The sequence below is a fragment of the Anomaloglossus baeobatrachus genome, chromosome 2 (genome assembly GCF_048569485.1).
Source record: "Anomaloglossus baeobatrachus isolate aAnoBae1 chromosome 2, aAnoBae1.hap1, whole genome shotgun sequence".
Classification (NCBI taxonomy): Eukaryota; Metazoa; Chordata; class Amphibia; order Anura; family Aromobatidae; genus Anomaloglossus; species Anomaloglossus baeobatrachus.
The window spans coordinates 251,992,550-252,012,569 of NC_134354.1; the positions used below are offsets into that span (position 1 = coordinate 251,992,550).

The 20,020-nt window shown below is 48.6% G+C and overlaps 2 long non-coding RNA genes across 3 annotated transcripts; both read right to left on the minus strand.

Annotated features, from left to right (window-relative positions):
• Positions 1 to 297: 297 nt before the first annotated feature.
• LOC142289786 (uncharacterized) lies at positions 298 to 10,788 on the minus strand. 2 transcript variants are annotated; one of them, XR_012750161.1, is made up of 6 exons: positions 10,436 to 10,504; positions 10,216 to 10,293; positions 9,944 to 10,037; positions 9,762 to 9,842; positions 9,584 to 9,681; positions 298 to 658 (listed from the first exon to the last, which is right to left on the minus strand). It is a non-coding gene; the product is annotated as an uncharacterized LOC142289786 (long non-coding RNA). The 2 variants fall into 2 exon arrangements; XR_012750162.1 differs by lacking the exons at positions 9,584 to 9,681; positions 9,762 to 9,842; positions 9,944 to 10,037; positions 10,216 to 10,293; positions 10,436 to 10,504 and adding exons at positions 10,616 to 10,660; positions 10,737 to 10,788.
• A 4,191-nt stretch (positions 10,789 to 14,979) lies between these two features.
• On the minus strand, positions 14,980 to 15,611 carry LOC142289787 (uncharacterized). Its single transcript, XR_012750163.1, has 3 exons — positions 15,324 to 15,611; positions 15,142 to 15,222; positions 14,980 to 15,061 (listed from the first exon to the last, which is right to left on the minus strand). It is a non-coding gene; the product is annotated as an uncharacterized LOC142289787 (long non-coding RNA).
• Positions 15,612 to 20,020: the final 4,409 nt, after the last annotated feature.

The window sequence follows — 20,020 nt, forward strand, 5'->3', positions numbered from 1 at the left end:
CAATGATACAAAGAATGAAAAATTTAAAGGGGTCTGAATACTTTCCGTACCCACTGTACATGAGTTGGGTAATTTGGTTACCTCACTGCCTACTTTCCTGTATTGGGCTGAATTCACACAATTGGATCCTGTTACGTTTCTTTGCCGTTTTTTTTTAAACTATGGGTAACTGTACATGTTAAATATCGGTTGCAAAAACGTGTCTCTTGGCATTAAAAATGCTGTAGAAAAATTAGCAGTTTAACATATTTTTAATTACATTTTTATGCATTTTTTTCCATTCATTAGAATGGCTGAAACATGCTGCAAAACACTGAAATAATTGACATGCTGCAGACTTGAAATTGCTTAAAATCTAGAAGAAACATGAACATTAGATTTCAGAAATCGTATTCACGTTGCTGGGATTGTAATTTGCTGCATTTTTCAAGGCAAAAACGCTGCTAAAATGCGACATATGAACATACACTAACGAAGGTATTTTATTTTATGACTAAATGTGAAACCCTGCCATGTCCAGGCTGATAAGAATCCTATAGAAAATAAAAGAAATGATCTGCCAAGGAATATCAAAATTTACAGTTGCTTATCGGCATCTTTTAACATTACATCCTCATGTAATTTTATATTCTTTTGCTTATAACAGTATGTAATTCTCCTGTGAATAGAAAAGAAAAAAAAATTATTAGCAATTCAATTGATCAGTTATTCCATATATAGCACTTACAGTTTCTACAGTTTCTGTACATGGACAATGAATGTAGTGGTTGCATGCATTTTAGAGGCTCGTTCTCAGAATCGGTGGTGGTCAGACCCCGAGCGATTAGGAAGTTATACTTATTCTGTGGATAGGTGAGAACTTTGAATCAGTGGTGGACATATCATGGGTGCAACCTGTGCAGCTGCACAGGGGTCCAAGAGGTAAAATGGCCCATTTTGACCTCAAAAGCAGGTTTAATTATGCATTATAATGAGTTATTGGACTACAAAGGGCCCCTATACTTTCATTACACAGGGGCACTTTGCTGTCTTTGACCTCCAGTGCTTGGGACAACTCTTTAACCTATAAGGACCAACTTCAATACTTCAATATCGTCATAGGAACTGTTGGCTTGAGTTTGCAAACAAGTATGAAAAGTGGACAGTAGAAGATTAGAAACTAATGATTTGGACTGATGAGACTAAGGTTAATAGATTAGGCTATGATGGGTGCAAATGGGTCTGGAAAAAGTAAGGGAAAATTGGGCTAACGGATCGAGAAATTTAAGGAACTGTGATGTTCAGGAAGACTGATGATATGGGGTTGTTTCAAAGCCAAAGACGTTTTGATAATTGACCAGGATCAATGGTGGTCTCAATGATGAGCTATTTGTGAGTATCCTACAAGAGAAGTTACTTCGTATGCTCGGGTACTATGTATGAAAAGGACAACATTAGTAAAACCACCCGAAACATACTTCAAGATTGGAAAATAAATGGTTCAATGACAATAAAGTAGATGTTCTGGATTGGTGTACACATTCCCTAGACTTCAACCCAATCAATGAACTGTGGGCAAAGTTGAAGACAAATCTGTGTATGTGGCGCCCCTGAAGTTTCAGTCAACACATGGGACTGCACCTCATTTAATGTGCAGCATTCATCTCGGTTAAGGAGGGGGTTAATCACAGGTGTTTCCACATTTCAACTCACACACAGCTTAGGTACCTTCTCACTGGGGACTGGACTAGGGTAGGCTGGGTGAAAGCGATCATGAGGCATGGGACTTTCCTGGTCACTAGGACAACCACCTGGGGGGCGGGCATGACTTGGGTTAGGAGCAACCTTTACACAACCGGCAGTTAAGTCGGGGCTTCAGTTCTGGCAACACAACAACACTTTCTTCCTTCTTTTTCTTCACGGAGCCTGAGGCTTGACACGTGAAACTCAGCCCGGGTTCATGACTTCTGGAAGGGCATCCCTTGGGAAAGGACACTTTCAAATACAGGTGGCTACCTCTAACTTATCCGGGATTGGCTGGAGCCTATCATGGCAGAGACCAGTACCCCCGGGCAACCAAAGGTGAGTAAACACCTGGAACCACAACTGCCATGTCCATCCTTCATTGCCGAAGCTGGCACCACGTGTTTCAGTGCCAACGATCACTACTACCATCATCATCCTCCCTGGGGCCTAGCTTCACCTGCGGGAAGCTGAACTACCCTAGCTGCGATACCATCTGCCCCAGAGGACTGCGACCGCAGCAGCGGCTAATCCCTGGCCGCATACCGCTGGTGGCATGACAAGACTACTACAACTCTCAACCTCCTCCACCTCCATCATCCCACCATCATCCCATCCTCCATCATCCTCCCTTTTATTGTACACCTCGGGGCCACGAAGCTGTGCAGGGCCACCCATGACATCCCGGACCCGACATCACCAGCCCAGCGATGAGCATTTAACCCCTGCCTCATGGGTGCTACAACTTGGCATCACGAAAAGGATTGCGCACCCATACAAACGGGTACTGCGCACCTTACAGAACTGTGTTAAACTGTATTGCCTAAAAAAGGACAGTCGCCATTACTTGTGCAGCACTGGAAAAGAGGAGTCGTGCCATCATAGGCGGAACCCAAAAAGAGCGCAAAAGCGTGGGTGGAGCCAAGAAAGGGCACAAAAGAGAGCCCCACTGCCAGAAACCAGCAGGAAACCCCATGCCTGCAAGGACTTGTCCATTAAGGAGGAATACCAGCTTACCCCAGACACTGCACCTGTGACACCAGAGATGCTGGACTCAAAGCCTTTGCAGAGAGTTCTACTGGAATCTTGCACAGGAGCAGCCCCAGAGGGTATACCTGCTCCTGACACCGTGGACATCCTAAGACTAGTTTGTTGTTGTTGTAACCAAGCAGGTCATTTTTCCAGTGGATGTGTGACGCCCTGGACTAGCCAGATAGTCACAGGTAGGCCCTTACACAAACACCTCACCCCTTAATAAGGTGACAGCAGCCAAACTACCAAACCCTTGTCACCTCCCTCAGGGTTTGATGTACACATCAGGGGGCGGATCCAGGTGGTTGGCCCCACCCACCGAGGAATGCACAGGCCCTGAGGCAGGAAAAACAGTGTAGTTCCCCGTGGGGAGCAGAGTGTAAACACAGTAGTTTTGGACAGTGAAGTGGAGAGTCAAGTTCAAGTGCAGCAGGCCTGAGGTGTCAGGCTTGCAGCTTTAACACTGACCGGTGCCAGGGTCGTAGCCCTGGTACCGTGGCAAGGAGGAAGACGGTGGTGGCCGCCTGCACGAGCTGGGATTACAGCCGGTGGGACCGTAAGGGACTGGCACCGGGTGGTGGCCCACCGGTACCAAACCGGGGAACCGATTGGAAACCGGAGCACCAGGAGAAGTACTCAGACCCAGTACGAGGCCCAGAAACAACTAGACAGAGTTGAATCAACTGATTTAGGACTGGGCTTAAGGCCCTTTCCCACCTAAGACCCGACTGTAGACAACAGCCCAACGATAGGGGTAGAAAGCCACCGCCCAGGCATTGAGACCCCACGGGCCAGCGTCTGCGGGCACACGGGCTCTAGCGGTCCACATCAGGCTGGGGAGCGGACTACCATTGCTCAGGCATAGGAGTCATCATTTCTACAAAAGTGAGGTGCAGGAAAAAGGCGGAAACCACCAACCTGAAAAGGGGAAAAGCGCCGCCGGCTGCGGGCACCGTCCACCATCTTGTTTGGTTTACCAGAGACTCCAGCGTGTTTGTAATAGTGAGTACAACAGTGCCTTCGGGCCGCGCACCGCACCGCACCACACGCCAGCACATCTCCATTCCCCCGCCTCAGCACCTCCCTCGGGCCCCCGGGACCATCATCCCCCTACCCACGGAGGGGTGAACACCAAGCTGCGCAACACCGTCCCCGGGAGCCTAGTCAACGGCAGCGGTGGTGTCCATCCATTCACCACAACCTGTGGGTGGCGTCACGAACTTAAATCCCCAAAAACCGCGGCCCCGGCCGTGGACCTCTCCACCGAACACCACCTCTAACGTAGCGCCAGCAACTCCCTTTCAGAGTGACGTGATCCCTAGGTCCGTGAGGAGCTCGAGACACCAACCGACGAGCACGGATCCGAGTGGCTGCCCATCACGGCAGAGAACAGTACTCCCAGGCAACCAAAGGACAGTGAGTAAAGACCTGGAACCACAACTGCTGTGTCCGTCCTTCATTGCCAGTGCCATCGCCCTGTGCTTCGGCGCCAACGACCACTACTACCACCATCATCCTCCTTGGGGCCTAGCTTCACCTGCGGGAAGCTGAACTACCCTAGCTGCGACACCATCCGCCCCAGAGGACTGCAGTGGTGGCTAATCCCTGGCCACATACCGCAGGTGGCATCACGAGACAACTGCAACTCCCAACCTCCTCCATCTCCATCATCCCATAATCATTCCATCTTCCATCCTCCTCCCTTTATTGTGCACCTTGGGGCCACGAAGCTGGGTAGGGCCACCCGTGACATCCCAGACCCGACATCACTGGCCCGGTGACAATGATTTAACCTCTGCCCCGTGGATGTTACATGTACATACTGTCACGCTCTCCGGGTCCCCTGCTCTGCTCCCCAGCTCACCTGCCACGCTCCCCGGCTTCCCTGCTTCGCTCCCCGGCTCCTCTGTCAGGCGTCCCCCGCTCCACGGTCTCCAGCCTCCATCACCTGCGGTCCCCAGGCGGCCCGGTCCCCGCTCCCGGCGCCCGTCGGCAGCCCTGCTCCAGGCCGGCTCCCCTGCTTCCTATACACCGCTCCCTGCCCTGGCTTCTGGCACCCGAGTCTCGCGCATGCGCATTAGGGCGCGCGCGCGCGGTCATTGACCCTCTCTTAAAGGGCCAGCGTCCACTGACAGGAAATTGAACACACAGGTACAGGGTATAAAGGGGTTTAATGTCCAAGTGGGCGGGGCCTGTTCTTCGTGTTTCCTAAGCTAGGAGTCAGGTCTCCTTGTGTCTCTGTGATATACTTACATATCTCTCTTCTAGAGCCGCTCCTGCCTCGCCATCCGGTCCTGCCGATTCCCGAACCCCGAACGCTGACTATCTGCCATCCCGTCAGTCCGTACCATCTCTGATCCCTGTGGTGACCCGTCCTCTCGCTCCATCGGTTCCGGACTCTGCCTGACAGCATCTCGGCCTCCGAACCTGAGCTCCGTCACCCGGACTACCATCAGTGACTCCGTGGTCCCAGGGACTTCTCCATTCCACTCTTTTGCACGGACTGTCCTGCTACCCGTAGTGCTCTGGCTACCGGACCCCTTGCCTTCATTAAGGTGTTCGGCCCAGTGGATCCACCTCCTGGGTCTGTCCGTCCACCTGGCCCTAACAGTAAGAACAGGCCATGGATCCCGCCCAAGCACTAGCGGCCTTGCAGGAGGAACTCACACGCCAGCGTGAGACCCAGACCCGCATGCTGAACTTCATGTCTTCTGTGGACGCCCGCCTGAACACGCTGCAAGCGTCGGTCACATCTTCGGCATCTCGAGCTTCCACTGTACAATCCACGGCCACAGCTCCCGTGGCAGCCTCCTCGGATGCTTCCAGACTTCGTTTGGCCTCACCACCCCGGTACGCTGGAGATCCCAAGACCTGCAGGGGTTTCATCAATCAATGCTCTCTCCATTTCAAGCAGCTGCCGCACTTGTTTGCCTCCGACCAAGCCAAGGTCGCGTTCATGATGTCCCATCTAGAGGGTGAGGCGCTGGCCTGGATGAACCCCTTGTGGGAGAAGGAGGATCCGGTGACCACCAACATCCAGGAGTTCCTGCAGGCATTTCCTGGCACCTTTGACGAGCCCGGACGCGCCTCCGCGTCTGCCTCATCTCTCCTCCGGCTACGTCGGGGACTCTGACGGTGGGTCAATATGCCATCCGTTTTCGCACCTTGGCTTCGGAACTCGGGTGGAACAATGAGGCTCTAACCGCCGCCTTCTGGGAAGGCCTCTCGGGTCGTATCAAAGATGAGCTGGCTGGTCGTGACGTGCCGTCCACCCTGGATGCCCTGATTGCCCTAGCGACTCGAGTGGATCTTCGTTTTCAGGAACGATCCAAAGAGGTGTCCCGTGAGAGACGTCCGATACGGCATTCCTCTCCTCCGCAGAAGCCTGCCGTACTTCAGTCAACGTCATCTGGTGTCTCCGTCCACGAGCCCATGCAGATCGACCGTTTGCGGCAGTCTGAACAACGCCGAGCAGAACGGCTCGCCAAGGGCCTCTGCTTCTACTGCGGAGAGGGCACACACCTTCTACGCTCCTGTCCAGAGAGGCCGGGAAACTCCAAAGCCTAGGATTGGTAGGAGAAGCCACCCTAGGTGCTGGGATTCTCTCAGACCCGGTTACGTGGACTGTTCAAGTGACAACGGGAGAGACGCGGTTCACGGCCGAGGCGTACCTCGATTCCGGGGCAGCAGGCAATTTCATCCAGCAGGCCACGGTGGACAAGTACCAGGTGCCTGTTACTCCACTCGACAAACCCCTAGTGATTGCCTCTGTGGATGGGAGACCCCTCTCTGACACCATCTCGTGGATCACCAAGCCGCTGGAACTGCGTATCGGTGCCCTGCACACCGAGAACATCGCTCTCTATGTCCTCCCACACATGTCTCATCAAATCTTGCTGGGACTCCCCTGGTTACGGACACACGAACCCTCAGTCAGCTGGGGTACTGGTGAAATCACCCGATGGGGCTCCTCTTGCCACGAGAACTGTCTGAAGAATATTCAACCCATCCGACGACCTCCGGTTCCAGAGTCCCTACCGGGACTGCCCTCGGCCTATTGGTCTTTCGCGGACGTCTTTGATAAAAAGGAGTCAGAGGTACTGCCGCCACATCGTCCTTACGATTGTGCCATCGACCTGCTCCTGGGAACTACACCACCTAGAGGACGGATATATCCGCTGTCTCCTGCCGAAACAAGGGCCATGTCTACCTACATCACAGAGAACCTGGCAAGGGGATTCATTCGGAGATCCTCCTCTCCTGCTGGAGCAGGCTTCTTCTTTGTTAAGAAGAAAGAGGGCGACCTACGCCCATGCATTGACTACCGGGGATTGAACCAAATCACCGTGAAAAACAAATACCCCCTGCCGCTCATCCCCGAATTATTTGATCGGCTTAGAGGAGCTCGTGTGTTTACCAAGTTAGATCTTCGGGGTGCCTACAACCTGGTCCGCATCCGCTCTGGGGACGAATGGAAGACCGCGTTCAATACTCGCGATGGGCACTATGAATACTGTGTGATGCCCTTCGGCCTGTGTAACGCACCAGCAGTCTTTCAGGAATTGGTGAACGACGTGTTCCGGGACCTTCTCTACATCTGTGTGGTGGTGTATCTTGATGACATCCTGGTCTTTTCTCCGGACCTCCAGACCCACAGAGAGAACATGCAGCTGGTACTACAAAGACTGAGAGAAAATCGTCTGTACGCCAAGTACGAGAAGTGTGTCTTCGAGCAGTCTTCTCTTCCCTTCCTGGGTTACGTAATCTCCAATACCGGACTGCAGATGGATCCGGAGAAGGTCTCTTCCATTCTCAACTTGCCCCCTCCTTCTGGACTGAAGGCAATCCAACGCTTTCTGGGATTCGCAAACTATTACCGTCAGTTCATCCCTCACTTCTCGGCTCTGACTGCACCTCTCTCCGCCTTGACCAGGAAGGGGGCTAATCCAAAGGACTGGACACCTGCGGCCGACGCCGCGTTTGGCTCTCTGAAGCGGGCATTTGCTTCCTCCCCTGTGCTCCACCGTCCTGAGTTAAACCGACAGTTCACCTTGGAGGTGGATGCCTCCTCCTCGGGAGCCGGAGCAGTGCTCATGCAGAAGTCCTCCTCCGGGAAGATGGTGACTCGCGGTTTCTACTCCAAGAGCTTCTCAGCGCCTGAACGCAACTACACCATTGGTGACCGAGAGCTATTGGCAGTCAATCTGGCCCTGGAGGAATGGCGCTACCTTCTGGAGGGAGCAGTGTACCCCGTGATCATTTACACGGACCACAAGAACCTGGAATACCTGCGGTCCGCTCAGCGACTGAACCCACGGCAAGCCAGGTGGTCCTTGTTCTTTGCCAGGTTCGATTTCCAGCTCCATTTCCGACCTGCGGACAAGAATGTACGTGCAGATGCCTTGTCCAGGTCATTCATGCCCATGGAATAGAAAAAAATAAGCCTGGCTCACTATCTAGTCGGGTGCTCTGGAGAAAAATAAATCTCAGAAACATATATAAAGCTCCGGCACTCCTTAGAAGAAATAGCAAAAAAGTCTCGGGTGGTGCTGAATACGTTTTTTATTAAATCAAGAATGAAGTCTGTCCCATATAACGTTTCGGTCTACATCAGACCTTTATCAAGGGATCTATCAGACTGACAAGGTAAACATGAAACAAAAAAAGAAAGAAAAACAATCAATATACATTCAGGGAATATTTCATCATAAAGAATATGGTACAAAAAAGGGGGGAACACAGCATATAGAAATGCAGCATTGTGGTAGCAAGCATATTATGATATACATGTATGTAACGGCACATTATACCCTGGACAAAAAGAATCAGAATTACATAAAAATACAGACAATGTATGAACATGTAATACAATGTATGGATGTCGTAACTAGTAGGTAATAAGCAGCTAATATCTGAACATACCTAGAGTACTGTAGAAATGAATATGCACCAACGGACAAAAAGCGTAATCATCAGTTGCGTCTGACAGTAGGATAGGATACTATATGAAAGAGTGAATGGAAAAACTCTAAAGCTGGTGTCACACATAACGACGACGACAACGACGTCGCTGCTACGTCACCATTTTCTGTGACGTTGCAGCGACGTCCCGTCGCTGTCGCTGTGTGTGACATCCAGCAACGACCTGGCCCCTGCTGTGAGGTCGCCGGTCGTTGCTGAATGTCCAGCTTCATTTTTTGGTCGTCACTCTCCCGCTGTGACACACACATCGCTGTGTGTGACAGCGAGAGAGCGACGAAATGAAGCGATCAGGAGCCGGCACTGGCAGCTGCGGTAAGCTGTAACCAGCATAAACATCGGGTAACCAAGGGAAGACCTTTCCCTGGTTACCCGATGTTTACGCTGGTTACCAGCCTCCGCTCTTGCTGCCAGCGCCGGCTCCTGCACTGTGACATGTGGCTGCAGTATGCATCGGGTAATTAACCCGATGTATACTGTAGCAAGGAGAGCAAGGAGCCAGCGCTAAGCAGTGTGCGCGGCTCCTTGCTCTCTGCACTGTGACATGTAGCTGCAGCACACATCGGGTTAATTAACCCGATGTGTACTGTACCTAGGAGAGCAAGGAGCCAGCGCTAAGCGCGGCTCCCTGCTCTCTGCACATGTAGCACAGCGACGTTATGATCGCTGCTTCTGCTGTGTTTGACAGCTAAGCAGCGATCATAACAGCAACTTACAAGGTCGCTGTTACGTCACCGAAAATGGTGACGTAACAGCGACGTCGTTGTCGCTGTCGCTTAGTGTGACACCAGCTTTAGGTACTTGAAAATGTCCATGGTAAACAGTGTAAACATTGAATTATGATAAGTACCTGTGATTGTGTAACCCAGGTAGTTTTATCACGTTAATTCATGAGCAATAGGAAGAGACTCGTGTCTTACACCTTGGGGGCAAGATACTGTTTGTACTCTAAGTAAAAAAAGGAAGAGTCAAGAAGGAAAGGTACAAAGCCCTACCAGGAGTCATATGAGGATTATCTAGGATCATACCTGCGCATGTGCTGGCGGGCAAAGAAAGGAGGAGGGGGAAACCCAATTCTATATGTAGGGTATTAAGCCCAAAGAAGTAGCCTGTTGGGAAGGAGAGAGGTGGTGAGATGTACTAGTGTTTATCTCCCTACTCAGTCATATGGAGAACTATACGTTAAAAGTGAGATAAAGAGCTAAGGTACCTGAATAATCAGGGTTGAAGTCACAATCACAGTCGTTCTTGGTCAGGGGTAAATCCCATATGTTCCCAATCGAGCAATAAGGGATATTATATGGCTAATGGCAAGTCACGCAAAAAAAGGGGAAAAAAAATTATAATGAGGTAATGACCCCACAAGGGGTTAATCTGACTAGAGAAGGAACTAACACGTACCAGGGAAATATTGGTGTGTTTGTGTATCCTCTAAATATGTCCGCCGTACACATGCTTAAACAAAGGCTATAAATAATGTACCTGTCATATCGAATGTATGAACTTATTATATTGTGGAAAGGCACAGTGGTAAGTCTTCAATAATATCAGATGAAGAATCTAATAGAGGGAATGGAGATTACATGTGTGTATCAATAAAAAGAGCAGGAGCTGTGGAAGGAGGGGGGGAAAAAAGGGGGAGAGAGAGGGGGAGGGGAAGGGGAGAGGGGGAAGGAGATAGGATATCATTGTAGTGGATTACCATACGTTCTAGGTACTAGGCAACCGTGCCAGCTGCAGGCTTAAACAGGTTAAAAAACCGTGGAGATTCTGTATAAGGGATGGTGAGAGCATAATCTGTTATATTACTCATAAAGAGACAGATGGAAAATAATAAGACAGATCAGTAGTTATACCCAAAGAATGGAATGGTAACACATACCGTCCGGTGAGGGATAGTGGACATGTAGCCGGCATTGGACCGTGCCTATGGTTATAAAAGTAAAGTAAAGGTTCACAAAGTGCTATAGTGCAGAGCTGAGGTGGGGGGAGTTGTTACAGACCTGTGTCCTGGTGGATGTGGGTAAACCGGATACTCAGTGAAACTCTGGAGGGGCCGGGCCTGTTATAGAGACCGTGAATCAGGAGAGTGGAGTCAGGTGACACCACTTCCTGATTAGGAGGGGCGCATGGGAAAACAAGAGCATAGGTGGCAGGTGGCATTACAGCGCTAGTGAGCATCAGCACTTAAACAAAGAAGCAAATGACAATCATGCAGACGTGCTATACACCAGTGACAACTGGGAAGAGGTGTCCTTTCTAACTTTCTATCAGTGGTGAGCAGGTGATCACGTGTTGTAGAGTGCCTAGAGAGAAAAGAGATAAAGTTAGTACATCATAATGAAGCAAGTATATAATGTAATGAAGCACAACAGCACGGACCCATCTACCAATGGATGTACAGAGATAAGGGTGATGTGTTTGAACAGTATTAGAGGGGCAACTACAAACAGTGGAAACTACAGGGATATATGCATTAGAGGTGTATAGAGGTTGCTTTCAATGAAACTGGAGGCCCAAAACCTATGTATAATTATATATGTACGTCATACTCCCGGTTTAACCCCCTAGGTTCCAGTGTGCCCAATGTGTGTATCCAATAGGATTCTCTATCTTTCAGTCTGCGAGCCCTATCCCCTCCCCTCCGCATAGATGGAACATGTTCAATAACTTGAAATCGTAGCTGAGCTACTGTATGGTGTGCTGTATTGAAATGGTGAGGAATGGGTAGCAGGAGTTGTCCACATCGTATCGTGGATTTATGTTTGCTGATGCGGTCCCGGATATGCTGGGTGGTCTCTCCAACATATCCGAGACCGCACGGGCATTTAATGAGATACACAACAAATGAAGATTCACAGGTAAAGTAATCCATGATTGTGAAGACTCTGCCTGTGTAAGGATGCGTGAATGTATTTCCCTTGGTAAGGTTGTTGCATTGGAGACAATGTAAACAGGGAAAATTACCCATTTTGGGTGGACCCAGAAATGTTTGTCGAAGGGGGGTAAGTGATCCTATGTCAGCTCTGATCAAGTCGTCTCTAAGGTTCCTTGGTCTCTTATGACAGAAAACCGGGGGTGTCGTGAACTCCATAATCGAGGGATAGGCTTGATGTAAGAGTGGCCAGTGTTTAGAGATTATTCCCTTGAAGATGGAGGAGAAGGGATGATAAGTTTGTACGCAATAGATGCGTGGTGTAATAGTATCATGTCTCTGAGGGCGAGATGTACGATTCATTGCTACTGAGGAGGGGTAGCCGCGTGAAATAAATTTAGTGCCCATCTCATTGTATCGCAGTTGTTGTTGTTGGGGATCAGAAACGATCCGCTCAACCCGCTTGTGCTGTGAGATTGGTAAGGATTTTTTCATGTGAGGAGGATGACAACTGGAGTATAGTAAAAGACTATTCTTGTCGGTAGGTTTTACAAAGAGGTCAGTGGAGATACTACCGTCGGGAGATAAGATGATCAGGGTGTCCAAGAAATTTATTTGGTGGGAATCACAATGCATGGTGAGAGTGAGGCCGGGTAGGGCAGAGAATATATCGTTATGAAAAGTGTTCAGAGAATTGACGTCACCTTGCCAGATGACGAATATATCATCAATGTAACGTTTCCAAACCCTGGCATGTCTGACCCAAAGGGGATGTTTATATACAAAGGTTTCCTCGAAAAACGCCATGAAAATATTAGCATATGGAGGCGCTACGTTGGATCCCATCGCGGTCCCCCGCTGCTGTATGTAAAATTGGTCACCGAACAGAAAGAAATTATGACCCAGAACCAACTGGAGCAAGTCAATACAAAAAGTGTGCTGAGAGGAGGAGATAGTGCCGTGTAAGTCGAGAAACCAGTTGACGGCCTGGATGCCATCACTATGTTGTATACTGGTGTATAAGCTGTCGACGTCTAGGGTGGCAAGGAGACAGTCAGGGGGTAGAGGTGGAAGAGCCCTGATATGGGAAAGAAAATTCGAAGTGTCTTTCACATATGAAGGTATCAACGGGATCAGTGGGGTAAGTATTTTTTCTAGAGTGATGGCCAGACGTGACAAAATCGACTCCGTTGAGGCCACGATGGGGCGCCCTGGTGGTTGTTGTAGATTTTTGTGTATTTTGGGCAGAACATAAAACACAGGGGTTACCGGATTAGATTTGATGAGGAATTCTGCTAGGGTCTTATCAATTGTGCCCTGCTGTAAGTGGTAATCTACCTTATCCTTTATATATCCACGTATAAGTGGAGAAGGGTCCTTAGGGACAGGAAGATAAGTGGTCAAGTCACTGAGTTGTCGATCAATCTCTGAGAGGTAATAGGCCCTGTCCAAAACTACCACCGCGCCACCTTTGTCAGCTGGCTTTATGATTATGTCCTTATTCCCCTTAAGTCCCTTGATAGCCCTATTCTCATCAGGGGTAATGTTATTTTTGACCCTAAAGATGCCATCGTCAATCTCCTTGAGTGTGGAATCTATATCTCTAGAGACCAGAGAGATATATGTCTCAATTGGGTGATATGATCTGGGGGGATTGAAAGTACTAGTAACCCTTAGGTTAAGATTCCGTAAGGAGAATGTGCCCATGTCTTGGGTGACGTGATCAGGACGGATGTCACTATTAGTGGAGGAAAAATGGGCCTTAAGCCGTAAATTTCTGAAAAAACGTCTCATCTCTTGGTCTACCAAAAAGGAATCAAACTTAGGGGTGGGACAAAATGAAAGGCCTTTTTGTAACACTTGCCACTCAAGAGGGGTCAGACTGTACGATGAGATGTTATATACCAGGTTGTCTACTATGTCCGTCCTACCTGTGAACGAGTCTGTGCTCGAGTCGATGGGCCTGGTCTTCCTCTGACTCCTCCTCGTCTTTCTCCTGCGGGTATTCGTGGCTCTAAAAAACGGTTGGAGTGAGTGGAATGGGAATCGCTATCTGAACCTGAGGAAGCAGAAAAACTGTAATAATTTGGACGGCGCTGTTGGTTAGAATCCAGGGAGCGCCACCGATATACGCGGTCTTTGGCGTAGTCCTCCTGGTCTCTAATGAATTTAAGTCGTTTGCGCTCCTGCAGTGTTTTCTGGAAACTTTCAATGGAATCCTTCGATCTTTGTTTTAGCTTTTCCCACTCTGGACTAGGTAAGGTATTGCAGAACTGGTCCTCTATAGTTTTGATCTTCGGTTCTAGTTCACTGATCTCTTTCTGAAGGTACTCAATTGTCAGTATGATTATGTCCATAGAGCACTTATTAAGGATTCCTTCGTATTTGGTGCAGTACTCCGGGTTATCTGCGAACAATGTAGGGCGCAGGGATACCCGGAGGCCCCTTGGAATTCTCTGTACACGGTGATATTCTGCTAAGGTAGCACAGTGCAAATCCAACGCGGTATGTCTTCTCAATTCTTTGTCATAATCTCGGGTGCGGATCTCTTCTGATGGAATAGAGAGGAATGAACGAGGTGTGGTCACACGAGAAAGGATACTAGTTACTTCGTCTTGTCCATATGATAAAGTGTTGAACGACATTGGTACTGGAGAAAGTGTAAATCGATAGGAGCACAGGACAAAAAGAGTGTCCAATAGAAAAAATAAGCCTGGCTCACTATCTAGTCGGGTGCTCTGGAGAAAAATAAATCTCAGAAACATATATAAAGCTCCGGCACTCCTTAGAAGAAATAGCAAAAAAGTCTCGGGTGGTGCTGAATACGTTTTTTATTAAATCAAGAATGAAGTCTGTCCCATATAACGTTTCGGTCTACATCAGACCTTTATCAAGGGATCTATCAGACTGACAAGGTAAACATGAAACAAAAAAAGAAAGAAAAACAATCAATATACATTCAGGGAATATTTCATCATAAAGAATATGGTACAAAAAAGGGGGGAACACAGCATATAGAAATGCAGCATTGTGGTAGCAAGCATATTATGATATACATGTATGTAACGGCACGTTATACCCTAGACAAAAAGAATCAGAATTACATAAAAATACAGACAATGTATGAACATGTAATACAATGTATGGATGTCGTAACTAGTAGGTAATAAGCAGCTAATATCTGAACATACCTAGAGTACTGTAGAAATGAATATGCACCAACGGACAAAAAGCGTAATCATCAGTTGCGTCTGACAGTAGGATAGGATACTATATGAAAGAGTGAATGGAAAAACTCTAAGGTACTTGAAAATGTCCATGGTAAACAGTGTAAACATTGAATTATGATAAGTACCTGTGATTGTGTAACCCAGGTAGTTTTATCACGTTAATTCATGAGCAATAGGAAGAGACTCGTGTCTTACACCTTGGGGGCAAGATACTGTTTGTACTCTAAGTAAAAAAAGGAAGAGTCAAGAAGGAAAGGTACAAAGCCCTACCAGGAGTCATATGAGGATTATCTAGGATCATACCTGCGCATGTGCTGGCGGGCAAAGAAAGGAGGAGGGGGAAACCCAATTCTATATGTAGGGTATTAAGCCCAAAGAAGTAGCCTGTTGGGAAGGAGAGAGGTGGTGAGATGTACTAGTGTTTATCTCCCTACTCAGTCATATGGAGAACTATACGTTAAAAGTGAGATAAAGAGCTAAGGTACCTGAATAATCAGGGTTGAAGTCACAATCACAGTCGTTCTTGGTCAGGGGTAAATCCCATATGTTCCCAATCGAGCAATAAGGGATATTATATGGCTAATGGCAAGGCACGCAAAAAAAGGGGAAAACAAATTATAATGAGGTAATGACCCCACAAGGGGTTAATCTGACTAGAGAAGGAACTAACACGTACCAGGGAAATATTGGTGTGTTTGTGTATCCTCTAAATATGTCCGCCGTACACATGCTTAAACAAAGGCTATAAATAATGTACCTGTCATATCGAATGTATGAACTTATTATACTGTGGAAAGGCACAGTGGCAAGTCTTCAATAATATCAGATGAAGAATCTAATAGAGGGAATGAAGATTACATGTGTGTATCAATAAAAAGAGCAGGAGCTGTGGAAGGAGGGGGGGGAAAAAGGGGGAGAGAGAGGGGGAGGGGAAGGGGAGAGGGGGAAGGAGATAGGATATCATTGTAGTGGATTACCATATGTTCTAGGTACTAGGCAACCGTGCCAGCTGCAGGCTTAAACAGGTTAAAAAACCGTGGAGATTCTGTATAAGGGATGGTGAGAGCATAATCTGTTATATTACTCATAAAGAGACAGATGGAAAATAATAAGACAGATCAGTAGTTATACCCAAAGAATGGAATGGTAACACATACCGTCCGGTGAGGGATAGTGGACATGTAGCCGGCATTGGACCGTGCCTATGGTTATAAAAGTAAAGTAAAGGTTCACAAAGTGCTATAGTGCAGAGCTGAGGTGGGGGGAGTTGTTACAGACCTGTGTCCTGGTGGATGTGGGTAAACCGGATACTCAGTGAAACTCTGGAGGGGCCGGGCCTGTTATAGAGACCGTGAATCAGGAGAGTGGAGTCAGGTGACACCACTTCCTGATTAGGAGGGGCGCATGGGAAAACAAGAGCATAGGTGGCAGGTGGTATTACAGCGCTAGTGAGCATCAGCACTTAAACAAAGAAGCAAATGACAATCATGCAGACGTGCTATACACCAGTGACAACTGGGAAGAGGTGTCCTTTATAACTTTCTATCAGTGGTGAGCAGGTGATCACGTGTTGTAGAGTGCCTTTTGTTTCATGTTTACCTTGTCAGTCTGATAGATCCCTTGATAAAGGTCTGATGTAGACCGAAACGTTATATGGGACAGACTTCATTCTTGATTTAATAAAAAACGTATTCAGCACCACCCGAGACTTTTTTGCTATTTCTTCTAAGGAGTGCCGGAGCTTTATATATGTTTCTGAGATTCATGCCCATGGAGCAGGAGGAGGAGACATCCCAGCCCATCATCTGCCCTAGTAAAATCATTCCGGTGGCTCCTGTCACCCTTGCCCAGATACCGCCCGGGAAGACCTATGTCTCTGAGACTGACAGGCAAAAAGTGTTGCACTGGGGCCATGCCTCGAAAACAGCCGGCCATGCTGGTCAGAAGAGAACATGGAGTACGATTTTACGTCATTACTGGTGGCCATCCCTTCGTACGGACGTCACTTCTTTTGTCTCAGCCTGCTCCTCTTGTGCCAGGAACAAGACGCCCAAACATCTGCCTTATGGCCGTCTTCTGCCTCTGCCTATACCCTCAGTTCCGTGGCAACACATTGCAATGGACTTCATTACGGACTTGCCCCTGTCCTCCGGACACACAGTCATATGGGTCGTGGTGGATCGGTTCTCCAAAATGGCTCATTTCGTCCCTATGGCTGGACTGCCCTCTGCCCAGGAACTCGCTGACGCCTACATACAGCACATCTTCCGGTTGCATGGCTTTCCATCACACATTGTGTCCGACAGAGGAACTCAGTTCACCTCCCGCTTCTGGAGGGCTCTCTGCAAACATCTGGGAGTGACTCTGGACTTTTCTTCAGCCTACCATCCTCAGTCGAATGGCCAAGTGGAACGAGTCAATCAGATCTTGACCTCCTTCTTACGTCACTACGTTAACGCCCATCACGACGACTGGTCCACGCTTCTTCCTTGGGCTGAATTCTCCCATAACCACCACGTCAGTGAGTCCTCCTCCAGCTCTCCCTTCCATGTCGTTTACGGTCTTCAGCCTTCCGTCCCATTACCTGTATCCTCTTCCTCGGATGTTCCTGCTGCTGATGCCGTAGCCCGTGACTTTGCAACAATTTGGGACTCTGTCAAGGCGTCCCTTGGACGTGCTTCCCTGCGGATGAAGAAACACGCAGACAAGAGGCGTTTGGATCCTCCGTGTTTCTCTCCAGGAGATCTCGTCTGGCTTGCTTCCAAGTACGTCCGATTGAAGCTACCATCATACAAGCTGGGTCCTCACTACATCGGGCCGTTTAAAGTCCTCTGCAGAATAAATGAGGTCTCCTACAAGCTGCAGCTCCCGGTCACGATGAGGATACCCAACTCCTTCCACGTCTCCCTGCTCAAGCCGGTTGTCCTTGGTCCCTTCTCCGCTGCTGCCAGTTCGGCTCCTCCTCCTATCGCTGATGATGACATCTATGCGGTAAGGGATATTGTGGCCATGAAAACTGTACGGGGCCGACAGTTCTTCCTGGTGGACTGGGCAGGGTATGATCCTGAGGATAGGTCCTGGGAACCCCGGGAGAATGTGGGTATTCCCCTGATACGTGCCTTCCTGTCCCGGTTGCGGGGAGGGGGGCGTGGGGGGGGGTACTGTCATGCTCTCCGGGTCCCCTGCTCTGCTCCCCGGCTCACCTGCCACGCTCCCCGGCTTCCCTGCTTCGCTCCCCAGCTCCTCTGTCAGGCGTCCCCCGCTCCACGGTCTCCAGCCTCCATCACCTGCGGTCCCCAGGCGGCCCGGTCCCCGCTCCCGGCGCCCGTCGGCAGCCCTGCTCCAGGCCGGCTCCCCTGCTTCCTATACACCGCTCCCTGCCCTGGCTTCTGGCACCTGGGCCTCGCGCATGCGCATTAGGGCGCGCGCGCGGTCATTGACCCTCTCTTAAAGGGCCAGCGTCCACTGACAGGAAATTGAACACACAGGTACAGGGTATAAAGGGGTTTAATGTCCAAGTGGGCGGGGCCTGTTCTTCGTGTTTCCTAAGCTAGGAGTCAGGTCTCCTTGTGTCTCTGTGATATACTTACATATCTCTCTTCTAGAGCCGCTCCTGCCTCGCCATCCGGTCCTGCCGATTCCCGAACCCCGAACGCTGACTATCTGCCATCCCGTCAGTCCGTACCATCTCTGATCCCTGTGGTAACCCGTCCTCTCGCTCCATCAGTTCCGGACTCTGCCTGACAACATCTCGGCCTCCGAACCTGAGCTCCGTCACCCGGACTACCATCAGTGACTCCGTGGTCCCAGGGACTTCTCCATTCCACTCTTTTGCACGGACTGTCCTGCTACCCGTAGTGCTCCGGCTACCGGACCCCTTGCCTTCATTAAGGTGTTCGGCCCAGTGGATCCACCTCCGGGGTCTGCCCGTCCACCTGGCCCTAACACATACCCAAGCGTGTCAACCCATATGCACCAACATTGGGCCTGTGTAGAAGAGACCTGGGATCAGATTTCGGTTGAGATGTGCTTCAGTCTAATCAAGAGATTGCCCAGAAGGATTCTGGCAATGTTGAAAGCCAAAGGAGATTTACAAAATACTAACAAAATAATACAAATTAAAATTTTGCTTTATAGAAGCAAAAGAGTAACTGTGCAGTGACATGACAATAATCTGCATAACTATTCATATACTAAATAATTGCTACTCAAATAAATATATATATTATAAGCAACAAAGTGCTGGAACTCTTTTTTATTCAGATTATTTGTACATTGTTTTCCTTAAACTTTGTTCAATAATCTTCCTTTTCTTACACATATCAATAGGGGACATACTCTTAACTTTTAAAGAGGTTGTCTGGGACTTAAAATTAATGTCCTATCCTTACAGTAGGTGGTCAATATCTGATCGGTGGGGATGTGACACTTGACACCCCCACGATCAGCTGTTCTGGGTGCCACTGTGGCCAAATCTGTTCAGTTCCAGAACTGCACAGCTCCATCAACTCTATACTGGCCGCATGTGGATATTGCATATCCGCCCCCTAATTTGAATCAGTTGGGGGTGGATGTGCAGTACCTGGCTGCAGCCACCATTGTATTGGGTGTTGCACCCATCCAATCAGACATTCATGACCTATACTAAGGATAGTCCATCAATGTTAAAGTCCCAAACAATCCATTTAACATTCAGGAACAGTTTTATCAATATTGTGTTAATTTAGGATTTGGCCTATTTACCTAAGCTTAGCTGTACTTCCAGGTCATTAATGATTTTATTCACTGGAAAGCAAGCCCTCCTGAACTTACAGTACAGATCAAAGGTTTGGACACACCTTTTCACTCAAAGAGTTTTCTTTATTTTCATGACTCTAAAAATTGTAGATTCATATTGAAGACATCAAAACTATGAATGAAAACATGTGGAATGAAATACTTAAAAAAAAAAAGTGTCTTATATTTTAGGTTCTTCAAAGTAGCCACCTTTTGCTTTGATTACTGCTTTGCACACTTTTGGCATTCTCTTGATGAGCTTCAAGAGGTAGTCACCGGAAATGGTTTTCCAACAGTCTTGAAGGAGTTCCCAGAAATTCTTAGCACTTGTTGACCCTTTTGCCTTCACTCTGCGGTCCAGCTCACCCCAAACCATCTCAATTGGGTTCAGGTCTTGTGACTGTGA